General features: G+C 41.8%; 1 gene segment (V, D, J or C); it reads right to left on the bottom strand.

Moving 5' to 3' along the window:
* Positions 1-10,289: 10,289 nt before the first annotated feature.
* On the bottom strand, positions 10,290-12,543 carry LOC310955631 (Ig kappa-b4 chain C region-like). The segment is given in 2 exons: positions 12,512-12,543; positions 10,290-10,780 (listed from the first exon to the last, which is right to left on the bottom strand).
* Between the last annotated feature and the right edge of the window lie 1,502 nt (positions 12,544-14,045).

Genomic DNA, 14,045 nt, shown 5'->3' with positions numbered 1-14,045 from the left:
TCTGCTCTGGGAGGCTCCGTCTCCATCAGCTGTAGGACCAGTCAGGATGTTTATTATAACGGCCAATACCACTTTTTACACTGGTACCAACAGAGAGATGGAGAAACTCCTAAACTGCTCATTTATCTTGCTAACAATCGACAATCAGGGATTCCAGGTCGTTTTTCAGGCAGTGGATCAAAGTCTGACTTCACTCTGACCATCAGTGGAGTCCAGACTGAAGATGCAGCAGTTTATTACTGTCAGAGTGCACATCACATCAACAGTCTGTGGGTGTTCACACAGTGAAAAAGCGTCGTACAAAAACCTCCCTCAGTCAGACTGAACCGAAACTGAACTGACTGCTGCAGCTCGAAGCTACTGCAGAGACTGATACACTTCACTGAGGACACACACATACACACACACACACACACACACACACACACACACACACACACACGCACACACTTCATTTTGTATAACATACTTAACACCTTACACACTCTAGTTGTGATAATGAATTCAAAGTGGATTGTCCATTCGATCATTTGCACGACATTAAATTCTTCTATCTCTTCTCATTTTTCATTTCCCCTCAGCGGTCTCACACCTTCATCACTTTTTATTAACAAATTAAATTGTAATTAACACCACAATATAATTACATTTCATTATTTTACCCAATAATCTCATCAGGAAGATTTGGCATCATTTCATTCACACTAACAATAAAATCAGCCTGTATGCAGACGACACCCTATTATATGTCACACGAACGTCATTACTTTCTTCAGTTATGCATCAGATCCAAAGTTTAAAAAGGGTGTCTGGGTACTCTCAATCACTTTAAACTGTACATAAAGTATTTTGATATGAATCCATATCCCACTGACCTAAGATAAAGTCATTTAAATCAAGTATTTCCCCTACGTAAAAGGAATAAAAGATAATATTGGATTTTTTTATCTCTTACTTTATAAATATAAATATTTGTTTATTTCCTAGACTGTAATTTTCATTTGCCTTATGTGTCTTATTTTTACATAACATCATTCATATCAGACTTTCTAACTGCTGGGAGGAAATCAAATATATCACTGTCAAAAGACCATACGACCGTGTAAATGTGTAAACTTTAGGTCCACGCCGTCAGCACTGAGGGGGAACACAGTTCACTGACTCTGTGTGTTTGCATGTGTGTCCTGCCTCTCTGCTCGCAGCCGTTAAGAGGCCAGTGTTGATCAGTGGCTGCAAATTGATATCATTTTTTGAAGTAACATATATAAATATAGCCAAATGCATTGTGAATTTTATTTATTAAGACATATAATGCCCAAATAGTATAAAATAACTATGAACACGTCCTGATAAACTGATTGATCCATTGATGAACAGCATCATCAGAGTGATCCAGGTCCCTGTTGGAGTCAGTCGTCACATTTCCATAGAGAGCCACTTTGCATCAGAAGCACCATGCTCCAGTGCTCTGGGAGAGTTTATAGTCCTGAGGGTTGAACACTGGATGACTGACAGCCGTCCTTCATGACAACAGAAGCCACAGAAATCCTCCTCATCGAAAACATGACTTTGATCTCCGTCCTCATCTGGACTCTCCTCTGCTGCTGCTTCACAGGTAAAGTCCAGAGAATCAAACTCCTCTCCTCTGTGAACATCCGTCCCTCTGAAATGAAGACGGCAAAACCGTGACGCTGCTTTCTGTTTTTGTCTCTGTGTCCTCAGAGTCCAGAGGCCAGGTCACAGTGACTCAGCCTGGAGCAGTGAGATCTGCTCTGGGAGGCTCCGTCTCCATCAGCTGTAGGACCAGTCAGGATGTTTATAATGGCAACTATTTACACTGGTACCAACAGAGAAATGGAGAAACTCCTAAACTGCTCATTTATTATGCTAGCAATCGACAATCAGGGATTCCAGGTCGTTTTTCAGGCAGTGGATCAAAGTCTGCCTTCACTCTGACCATCAGTGGAGTCCAGACTGAAGATGCAGCAGTTTATTACTGTCAGAGTGCTCATTACATCAACGGTCAGTGGGTGTTCACACAGTGAAAAAGCGTCGTACAAAAACCTCCCTCAGTCAGACTGAACAGAAACTGAACTGACTGCTGCAGCTGGAAGCTACTGCAGAGACTGATACACTTCACTGAGGACACACACACACACACACACACACACACACACACACACACACACACACACACACACACACACACACACACACACACACACTTCATTTTGATTAATATACTTAACACCTTACACACTCTAGTTGTGATGATGAATTCAAAGAGGATTGTACATTCAATAATTTGCACGACATTAAATTCTTCTATCTCTTCTCATTTTTCATTTTCCCCTCAGCGGTCTCACACCTTCATCACTTTTTATTAACAAATTAAATTGTAATAAACACCACAATAAAATTACATTCCATTATTTTACCCAATAATCTCATCAGGGAATATTTGGCATCATTTCATTCACACTAACAATAAAATCAGCCTGTATGCAGATGACACCCTATTATATGTCACACAATCATCATTACTTTCTTCAGTTATGCATCAGATCCAAAGTTTATAAAGGGTGTCTGGGTACTCTCAATCACTTTAAACTGTACATAAAGTATTTTGATATGAATCCATATCCCACTGACCTAAGATAAAGTCATTTAAATCAAGTATTTCCCCTACGTAAAAGGAATAAAAGATAATTTTGGAGTTGTTTTCATCTCTTACTTTATAAATATATATAATTGTTTATTTCCTAGACTGTCATTTTTATTTGCCTTATGTGTCTTATTTTTTACCATAACATCATTCATATCAGAATTTCTAACTGCTGGGAGGAAATCAAATATATCATTGTCAAAAGACCATACGACCATGTAAATGTGTAAACTGTAGGTCCACGCTGTCAGCACGGAGGGGGAACACAGTTCACTGACTCTGTGTGTTTGCATGTGTGTCCTGCCTCTCTGCTCGCAGTCGTTAGGAGGCCAGTGTTGATCAGTGGCTGCAAATTGATATCATTTTTTGCAGTAACATATATAAATATAGCCAAATGCATTGTGAACTTTATTGTTAAGACATATAATGCCCAAACAGTATAACTATGAACACGTCCTGATAAACTGATTGATCCATTGATGAACAGCATCATCAGAGTGATCCAGGTCCCTGTTGGAGTCAGTCGTCACATTTCCATAGAGAGCCACTTTGCATCAGCAGCACCATGCTCCAGTGCTCTGGGAGAGTTTATAGTCCTGAGGGTTGAACACTGGATGACTGACAGCCGTCCTTCATGACAACAGAAGCCACAGAAATCCTCCTCATCAAAAACATGACTTTGATCTCCGTCCTCATCTGGACTCTCCTCTGCTGCTGCTTCACAGGTAAAGTCCAGAGAATCAAATTCCTCTCCTCTGTGAACATCCGTCCCTCTGAAATGAAGACGGCAAAACCGTGACGCTGCTTTCTGTTTTTGTCTCTGTGTCCTCAGAGTCCAGAGGCCAGGTCACAGTGACTCAGCCTGGAGCAGTGAGATCTGCTCTGGGAGGCTCCGTCTCCATCAGCTGTAGGACCAGTCAGGATGTTTATAATGGCAACTATTTAGCCTGGTACCAACAGAGAGATGGAGAATCTCCTAAACTGCTCATTTACTATGCTAGCACTCGACAATCAGGGACTCCAGGTCGTTTTTCAGGCAGTGGATCAAACTCTGCCTTCACTCTGACCATCAGTGGAGTCCAGACTGAAGATGCAGCAGTTTATTACTGTCAGAGTTTTCATGTCATCAACGGTCAGTACGTGTTCACACAGTGAAAAAGCGTCGTACAAAAACCTCCCTCAGTCAGACTGAACCGAAACTGAACTGACTGCTGCAGCTGGAAGCTACTGCAGAGACTGATACACTTCACTGAGGACACACACACACACACACACACACACACACTAACACACTTCATTTTGGATAATATACTTAACACCTTACACACTCTAGTTGTGATAATGAATTCAAAGAGGATCGTCCATTCAATCATTTGCACGACATTAAATTCTTCTCTCTTTTCATTTTTCATTTTCCCCTCAGCGGTCTCACACCTTCATCACTTTTTATTAACAAATTAAATTGTAATAAACACCACAATATAATCACATTTCATTATTTTACCCAATAATCTCATCAGGAATATTTGGCATCATTTCGTTCACACTAACAATAAAATCAGCCTGTATGCAGATGACACCCTATTATATGTCACACAATCGTCATTACTTTCTTCAGTTATGCATCAGATCCAAAGTTTAAAAAGGGTGTCTGGGTACTCTCAATCACTTTAAACTGTACATAAAGTATTTTGATATGAATCCATATTCCACTGACCTAAGATAAAGTCATTTAAATAAAGTATTTCCCCTACGTAAAAGGAATAAAAGATAATATTGGATGTTTTCATCTCTTACTTTATAAATATATATTTGTTTATTTCCTAGACTGTAATTTTTATTTACCTTATATGTCTTATTTTTCCATGACATCATTCATATCAGGCTTTCTAACTGCTGGGAGGAAATCAAATATGTCATTGTCAAAAGACCATACGACCGTGTAAATGTGTAAACTGTAGGTCCACGCTGTCAGCACTGAGGGGGAACACAGTTCACTGACTCTGTGTGTTTGCATGTGTGTCCTGCCTCTCTGCTCGCAGCCGTTAAGAGGCCAGTGTTGATCAGTGGCTGCAAATTAATATCATTTTTTGCAGTAACATATGTAAATATAGCCAAATGCATTGTGAATTTTATTGTTAAGACATATAATGCCCAAACAGTATAACTATGAAAACATCCTGATGAACTTATTGATCCATTGATGAACAGCATCATCAGAGTGATCCAGGTCCCTGTTGGAGTCAGTCGTCACATTTCCATAGAGAGCCACTTTGCATCAGCAGCACCATGCTCCAGTGCTCTGGGAGAGTTTATAGTCCTGAGGGTTGAACACTGGATGACTGACAGCCGTCCTTCATGACAACAGAAGCCAAAGAAATCCTCCTCATCAAAAACATGACTTTGATCTCCGTCCTCATCTGGACTCTCCTCTGCTGCTGCTTCACAGGTAAAGTCCAGAGAATCAAACTCCTCTCCTCTGTGAACATCCGTCCCTCTGAAATGAAGAGGGCAAAACCGTGACGCTGCTTTCTGTTTTTGTCTCTGTGTCCTCAGAGTCCAGAGGCCAGGTCACAGTGACTCAGCCTGGAGCAGTGAGATCTGCTCTGGGAGGCTCCGTCTCCATCAGCTGTAGGACCAGTCAGGATGTTTATAATGGCAACTATTTACACTGGTACCAACAGAGAAATGGAGAAACTCCTAAACTGCTCATTTATCTTGCTAGCACTCGACAATCAGGGATTCCAGGTCGTTTTTCAGGCAGTGGATCAAACTCTGCCTTCACTCTGACCATCAGTGGAGTCCAGACTGAAGATGCAGCAGTTTATTACTGTCAGAGTGCTCATTACATCAACAGTCTGTGGGTGTTCACACAGTGAAAAAGCGTCGTACAAAAACCTCCCTCAGTCAGACTGAACCGAAACTGAACTGACTGCTGCAGCTGGAAGCTACTGCAGAGACTGATACACTTCACTGAGGACACACACACACACACACACACACACACACACACACACACACACACACACACACACACACACACACACACACACACACACACACACACACACACACAGATTCCTCCTGACGTTCAAACAGTCCACCTCAACAACCTGAAAGTTGCATCAAATGGAGAGAACAGTTCCAGTGAAGAAGCCCAATCAGATCATTCAAAACACAACAACAGCAGAGTCGGATCCACTGATGGAGAGACACAAACCAAATTCACTGTATATGAAACATCAATGTCCACACATCACCTTCAAATCTCTCAGGACACTGAAGCTCCATAACGACAAATGTGACAAATGTTTTCTGTGGAAGAAACACTGACGCTGTCATAAACATGATGGATTCTGTGACGCGATTCATACAGTACACGTCACTGAATCAGTGTTTGTGTTCAGATTTAGGTTTGAACTCAAACAGTATATCAAGATCATCAACAGTGTTCTTTATATTTACTGTCTGAGAGTTTAAGATGCTCCAACTATGAGAACTTTAGTCTAATCTCTGTTTAGCTGCTCAAAATCGTTTGTGACTTTCAAGAACTGATTATAAAAAACAATCAACAATGTTTTTGACAAGATAGAGACTGTTAAAGGACTTGAAAATGTCCAGTTATGTACCATGTACATACAAAAGAGAGATAAATCCCATGTGAGCTACTATGAAGCAACAGTGGCATATTAAATCTGAACAACAGAGGACCCAGGATGGAGCCCTGTGGGACCCCAAAGGTTAGATTAATAGAAACTGATGAATTTTCAGCGAGTGAGACAACATCATCTCTGCCTGACAGATCAGGACTGAGTCAGTTTAACACTGTGACACAAGGGAGCACATATTTACAGGATATGTTTAAGTTTATTGTAGCTCACAGTATCAATGACAGCACTTCAACATTTAAATTTACCGTCATTCCTGTTCATTCTGAGGTCTTTCACTGCTTTTGCAAAGGTTGTCTCAGTGTTGTTTTGAGTCAAACAACTGAATTTAATGTTCTCTTAAATCCAGTTAGCTGCTTCAAAACATTAATTAAACTTCAAAAAGGTTTGTTAATGATACATTTACCTAAAAGATGAATTTCTACAGTGATGATACGTTTGTGTGAATCCCCATGAGGCTGATTTAAATAGTGAGTTGTCGCAGCAGTGAGGAGGAAACAGCCTGATGTGTTGAGGACAGCTCCAGTTCACTGACTCTGTGTGTTTGCATATGTGTCCTGCCTCTGTGCTCGCAGCCGTTAAGAGGCCAGCGTTGATCAGTGGCTGTCCAGGCTTTTCCGAGACACTTACACGCCGGCAGCACAATGATGATGTCACTGACTCTACTGCTGGCCACCCTGGGGCTCCTTGTTCAGGGTGAGACTCTCTTGTGAAAGCTTTGCTTCAGGATGCAACCAGGTTCACCACGATGATGTTCTGCTGTGATGGAGAAACTCTGGAACAAAGAGCATTTACCTTCTTCCATCTATTCTCCATGTTAAAGAAATGACACTCTTCTGTTTGGATGTTGATCGTCTTTCTCCAACCTCCAGTCTCAATAACCCGTCTGCTCTTGTTCATGTTTTCAGGTTCATCAGGAGAAATCATCCTGACTCAGTCTCCTGGAGCTCAGTCTGTTGTTCCAGGACAGACTGTCTCTATCAGATGTAAATCCAGTACAAGTATAGGTGATGACATTGACTGGTACCTTCAGAAACCTGGAGAACCTCCTAAACTCCTGATTTATGATACTACGAATCGTCAGTCTGGAGTTCCCGATCGTTTCAGTGCAACAGCAAGTGGCACTGACTTCTCTCTGAACATCAGGGGAGCTCAGTCTGAAGATGCAGGAGTGTATTACTGTCAGCAGCATAACAGCTTCCCGTTCACACAGTGATACAACGTCGTACAAAAACCTCCTTCAGCTAAAGAGGAACTGATCGCACTCACCGGCTGAAGAGTCACAAAAACACATGATAAAAATACACTTTATAGTTACAAGCCATTCAGACACTTACACCGCCAGGACTGACTTCATTTAGATACGATTCATTTTTATTGACATTTTTCAAATTAAAGATTTAATTTATAACCTGCTTTGAGTTTGAATCAGGTTCAACTCTTTCAACAGGTTAATACAGATGTACAGATGCCGTATTCAGCACCCCTGCCGTGAAATGCACCCCCTCGCATTATAGGTGATATTCTGGATCAGAAGGCTGTTGTTTCCACCTAAAGGAGTAGTTTATATACAGCTAACCCACAACGGTCAGAACATGTGTAACTTACAGTCTTTAAACTATTTTAAAGAGTTTAAATCATAAACTTGGATAATAGCGAACACAAAACAACACCTTTTTGTATGTTCTGTGGAAATCTACTGCAGCCGTAATTACAAAATGAGTGAAATGGATCTTTTGAGCAAGTTTAATGTGTTTGACTCAGCGTTTCCTAAATATAATCCCAGCTTTTCTTGCAATTCATAGGTTCAAACGTTTGCTTTAAATGTGGTTACCTGCATATAAGCTACTCCTTTAGGTGGAAACAACAGCCGTCTGATCCAGAATATCACCTATAATGCCAGGGGGTGCGTTTCACGGCAGGGGTGCTGAATACGGCACAACACCTGTCCAACAGTGCGCACACGGGTCACAGTGGAGCGCTGCTTCGGGTTGACTGCCTCCGTTATTCTTTTCCATACAGCGTTTTTATGATGGGCCCCTTTTATTCCACTCTTAAGACAAAAAGCACATCTTTATTTTGCTCCATCTCAGATGTCAAGATGCCGATCTCTGTGTCGGAAAAGTTTCTAACCAGCGTTCTTCCTCTCCGTGTTTGACCTCAGTGGGCGAGGCCTCCGAACCAGGAATATTTAGGGGCGTAACATGTTAAAGACGATCGAATTCAGCCGCCGCATTTATCAAGGCCCGCTCATTCGTACGCTGAGATTGGTCAGATACGAATGTTTCATAAATCACACGTGGGTCCTTTCCTACAACCAATTCTGCGCTCAGATCTGCGCCCGTTTTCACGCAAGATTGATAAATGAGGCCAAAAGTGTTGAAAAGGATCACTAAACTTTTACTAAATCATGAATATTTCATTCATAGTTAAGAAATCAGACTGTGATAATTTCTTCAACAACACTGAGTGTCTTTTATATTTCAACACGTTCAAAGTAATTTCACATCTTTAATAACTTTATTTGTTTAGTTTGTAAATATAGAACAATTAAATGTCTCCTTTTTGTTTGCGAAACAAAACTTGAATGTAACATTAAAAAAATTAAGGATTTTAGTAAAAACCTTCGTCTCATATCTCTTTGTTCTGATTAAATGTATTTTTCTAATGTTTTTAAACTGCATTGGAAGTGTTAGAGATTTATTTAAAGGGCTGAAAAAATGAATTCATTATCATGTCTTATTTACTGAGTTAATGATGAATATTATAATAAAATTGCCTCTTATAGAGAGGAAACCGGTGGATTGTTACTCCAGGTAGGGAACGAGTCCTGACCCCAAGTGAAAGAGTTCAAGTACCTCTGGATCATGTTCACGAGTGAGGGGACGATGGAGCGTGAGTTTGGCCGGAGAATCGGAGCAGCGGGGGCGGAGCTGCAGTCGCTCTACCGCACCGTTGTGACCAAAAGAGAGCTGAGGAAGGCAAAGCTCTCAATCTACCGCTCAGTCCTGGTTCCTAACCTCACCTGTGGTCATGAAAGCTGGGTCAGTACCCAAAGAACCAGGTCCAGGTCCAAGCGTCTGAAATGTGTTTCCTCAGGAGGGGGGCTGGAGTCTCCCTTAGAGAGAGGGGGAGAAGTTCAGCATCCGGGAGGAACTCGGAGTAGAGCCGCTGCTCCTTTGCGTTGAAAGGAGCCAGTTGAGGTGGTTCAGGATCATCTGGTAAGGATGAACCCTGGGCGCCTCCCTAGGGAGGTGTTCCAGGCACGTCCAGCTGGGAGGAGGCCTCAGGGAAGACCCAGGACCAGGTGGAGAGATTAGATCTCCACACTGGCCTGGGAACGCCTCAGGATCCCCCAGTTAGAACTGGTTAATGTGGCCCGGGAAAGGGAAGTTTGGGGTCCCCTGCTAAAGCTAAAAATAACATTTCCTTCAATAAACTCTATATGAGTTAAAAAGCTCAGTGTAACGGGTGGTGTATGGACCCAATTGCAGTACAAAGGACTCAGAAACAGTGGTAAAGCTCAACGGTTTACTCAGACTCAGGCCGACAGTTCAGAAAACAGCAAACAGGAATCAGGAGAGGAGACGCTGAACTCTTGGTCGGGGGCAGAAGGCTGGGTCGATTCACCAGGATGCAGACGAAGCAGGGAATCAGGGACAGGCGAGGTCGGTACGGGGAAGACACGCAGAAGAGCGCTGGAAAGTCTCGCATGGCATAGAACAATCTGGCAAAGGAGTGAGAGTGGAGCTGGTGATTATGTGCTGGGCTGATTGCATGTGATGAGAGGCAGCTGTGTGCACAGGTGAGGAGAGTGAGCTGACGAGGTGGGTGTGGCTGACGGGCTGAGTGGGGCAGAGGCAGGATCAATGGAAAACTACTGAGGGCTGGATGACCCAACTGTGACACTAAGGATGTTAAATAGATATGGGTAATAATAAAATCTTCCGAAACAGTTTGAATGAAATCATCTTTATTATTGGAAACAGGTAAACACCATCAGCATTAGTATAAGAAAGAAAATATCACTGTTTAAAACTTTTGGTCTGAAAAGACAGAAAGAGTTTCAGAGAGCAGACGGAGCAGTACCAGAGTGAAACCAGTCGTCCCAGTGAGTCAGATCAGGACTGGGGACACTGGTCTCTCATCAGTGTCTCTGAGAGCGGAGTCTGGGAGCCCTGGGTGGCCTCGCAGGTCACAGAGCCCACCTTCCTCCACTGGTCTGCAGGGAGCCTCAGGGTGCTGCTCCAGCTGTAGAGGCCGTCCTTCTCCAGCACCCCGGGGCTCCTGCTCTCCTCCCAGGCGATGCTGCTGCTGCCGTCCACCTTCCAGGCCAGACTCCAGTCTGAGGGGAAGCCCTTGTTGGCCAGGCACATGAGCGTGGCCTTCCCCTGCTTCAGCTCCTCACTGGAGGGGGGCAGCACCGTCAGGGTGGGATGGACATCACCTAGGAGAGACACCAATCAGCTTAGAGGACGGGGACCACACAGCTGTCAATCACACACCACACACTTGGACACCTTTACTGTGTGAGAGATGGTTTTCTCCTTTAAGGAGTTTCTGTCAGATGGTGTTTCTGCTCCACCAGTCACTCACTCACACAGTGTTTCACTTCCCTTTAAGACGCCTCTCATGCAAATCAGCACGGAGAGAATCATCAAACAGAACGACCTGGAACACATCAAACTACACTGGGAATAAAATATCATATGTTTCAAAATACAAGAGAAAAGATCTTTATGATGAACTCAATTTAAAGAAAACACTACAATATATTTGTACAACAGCCCAAAAGTTCATCAGATCCACCGTTAAAGGACATTATCAGCCAAAAACCACTGACAACCATCTTTAAAATGTTCCTACGACAGATTTAAAAACCAAACAGCGACAGAAAACTGCCCATTCTCAGTGTTTCAAACTATTTGGATCATCTTCAAAACTGTTTATAACGAGGACGTTTGAAAATACGTTTAAAGTACGAGTGTTGTTCTTTAATCGTTCCTACAGTTCGAGCTGTTCACATTTTACAGACGAAATGAAACGTTTAACCCTCCTGTTCTCCTAAGGGTCAATTTGACCCCATTTAATGTTTAACATCTCTAAGTAATGACATTTTTTTTTGTTTTTTTGCTTTATATTCGTGACTTTTCCTAATTTTATGGGGACAAGGCATAAAAAAACTCAAATTGGCATGATTATATATATATACACATACATACATATACATGTACTTGTCGCATTGGTGCTCCTTTGGGTCAGTTTGATAATCTGGATGATTTAATCATTATTTTTATTGTCTATTTTACAATTCAAATATTATATGAGGTCAAATTCATGCTGCTGTCCTTGATAACGGACGTTACTTTCATTCCAGATGTTACAAATAACACAAAATAGCACTTAAAATAACAGACTTACTGTAAAACACACACACAGAAATCCCTCCATGCAGTTTAACATCAGTGATATTTTTCATTTTGTTCAATAAATACATAAAGTACCCGACTTAACTTGAGTCACACATTGATTATGATAATTTTCGAGATGTTTAAAATGCTACGGTCAAATCGACCCCAAGAATAAATGGTGTTAGTAAAATTTGAGGGCAACAGGAGGGTTAAAGAGAAGTTCAGTGAAGCTGCTTTGAGTTCAGCTTCAAGGTTCAACAGGAGAAAAGAAGAATCAAACCGAGTCTATAAAGTGATTTAGATCAGTCCAACGGAAACTTACATCTACTACAAATGCTTCAGAGACAGAAAGTCAAATGTTTGCAGATGATACGATATTTTATATTCGAGCAGAAACTTACTTCCAACATCCAGTCTGGTTCCTCCACCAAAAGTCAACCACAGTGATACAAAGTCATTGAGCCGCCGTACAAAAACCTCTCACCGTAGAGAGACACGGCTCTCTGACTTTGACACACTGAACCAAAGCTACAAGCCCTCAAGATGCAACTTTACCATTAAAACCTTGAAATAACGATTTATTCTCTAGTTTAACGTTTTACTTTCATTACAACAAGTTTTTAAAATTCTTTTCCCGAAGTGAATTTTGTCTCTTTGTGCAAAATATTTGTATGAAATGTAACTTTTTGGTCCTTGCATGCAAAATATAACAGAAATAAAAGAAATACAGATGTTAAAATGATACGTTTTTAACACATTTGACTTACTTCCAACATCCAGTCTGGTTCCTCCACCGAACGTGTACCACAGTGATACAAAGTCATTGAGCCGCCGTACAAAAACCTCTCACCGTAGAGAGACACGGCTCTCTGACTTTGACACAAACAAACTCAACAGACACATTCCCAGTTTACCCAGTTTTTGAATCTGCTTTTAACATTTTAACCAGTTACTACATAACTATAAATATGTATTTAACAATTTCTGTTTCAAATGTTAAACATCTAAAAACAATATTAATTTCTCTTACAGTAAAATCAATTGAAAAAGGATGAAAAACTCCAATAAATCTGACAAATGTAAAGAAATTTTACCAAAACACATGTTTATTGTAGATTATGATGAATGAAAATATCATATATTTGTTTAAAATTGTCCCACGTTGATGTTGATTTGTGTTGTAGGGAATTTGAGGACATGGACAAAATCTTGTGGAAGAACGATCGTCCATCAAACTCAAACCAAAGACTCAAACAAATGAGCTCTGACACATTCCTGATCAATACTCTGATCAGCAGATTGATCCATTGATGAACAGCATCATCAGAGTGATCCAGGTCCCTGTTGGAGTCAGGCGTCACATTTCCATAGAGAGCCACTTTGCATCATCAGCACCATGCTCCAGTGCTCTGGGAGAGTTTATAGTCCTGAGGGTTGAACACTGGATGACTGACAGCCGTCCTTCATGACAACAGAAGCCACAGAAATCCTCCTCATCGAAAACATGACTTTGATCTCCGTCCTCATCTGGACTCTCCTCTGCTGCTGCTTCACAGGTAAAGTCCAGAGAATCAAACTCCTCTCCTCTGTGAACATCCGTCCCTCTGAAATGAAGACGGCAAAACCGTGACGCTGCTTTCTGTTTTTGTCTCTGTGTCCTCAGAGTCCAGAGGCCAGGTCACAGTGACTCAGCCTGGAGCAGTGAGATCTGCTCTGGGAGGCTCCGTCTCCATCAGCTGCAGGACCAGTCAGGATGTTTATTATAGCAGCCCATACCACCGTTTAGCCTGGTACCAACAGAGAGATGGAGAAACTCCTAAACTGCTCATTTATGTTACTAGCAATCGACAATCAGGGATTCCAGGTCGTTTTTCAGGCAGTGGATCAAACTCTGCCTTCACTCTGACCATCAGTGGAGTCCAGACTGAAGATGCAGCAGTTTATTACTGTCAGAGTTTTCATTACATCAACAGTCAGTGGGTGTTCACACAGTGAAAAAGCGTCGTACAAAAACCTCCCTCAGTCAAACTGAACCGAAACTGAACTGACTGCTGCAGCTGGAAGCTACTGCAGAGACTGACACACTTCACTGAGGACACACACACACACACACACACACACACACACACACACACACACACACACACACACAAACACGCACACTTCATTTTGTATAATATCCTTAACACCTTACACACGTTAGTTGTGATAATGAATTCAAAGAGGATTGTCCATTCAATCATTTGCACGACATTAAATTCTTCTATCTCTTCTCATTTTTCATTTTCCCCTCAGCAGTCT

This window comes from Echiichthys vipera (assembly GCF_963691815.1).
Source record: "Echiichthys vipera genome assembly, chromosome: 13".
Classification (NCBI taxonomy): domain Eukaryota; kingdom Metazoa; phylum Chordata; class Actinopteri; order Perciformes; family Trachinidae; genus Echiichthys; species Echiichthys vipera.
The sequence above is the reverse complement of the archived record's forward strand: the minus strand, read 5'-3'. Positions and strand labels throughout refer to the sequence as shown.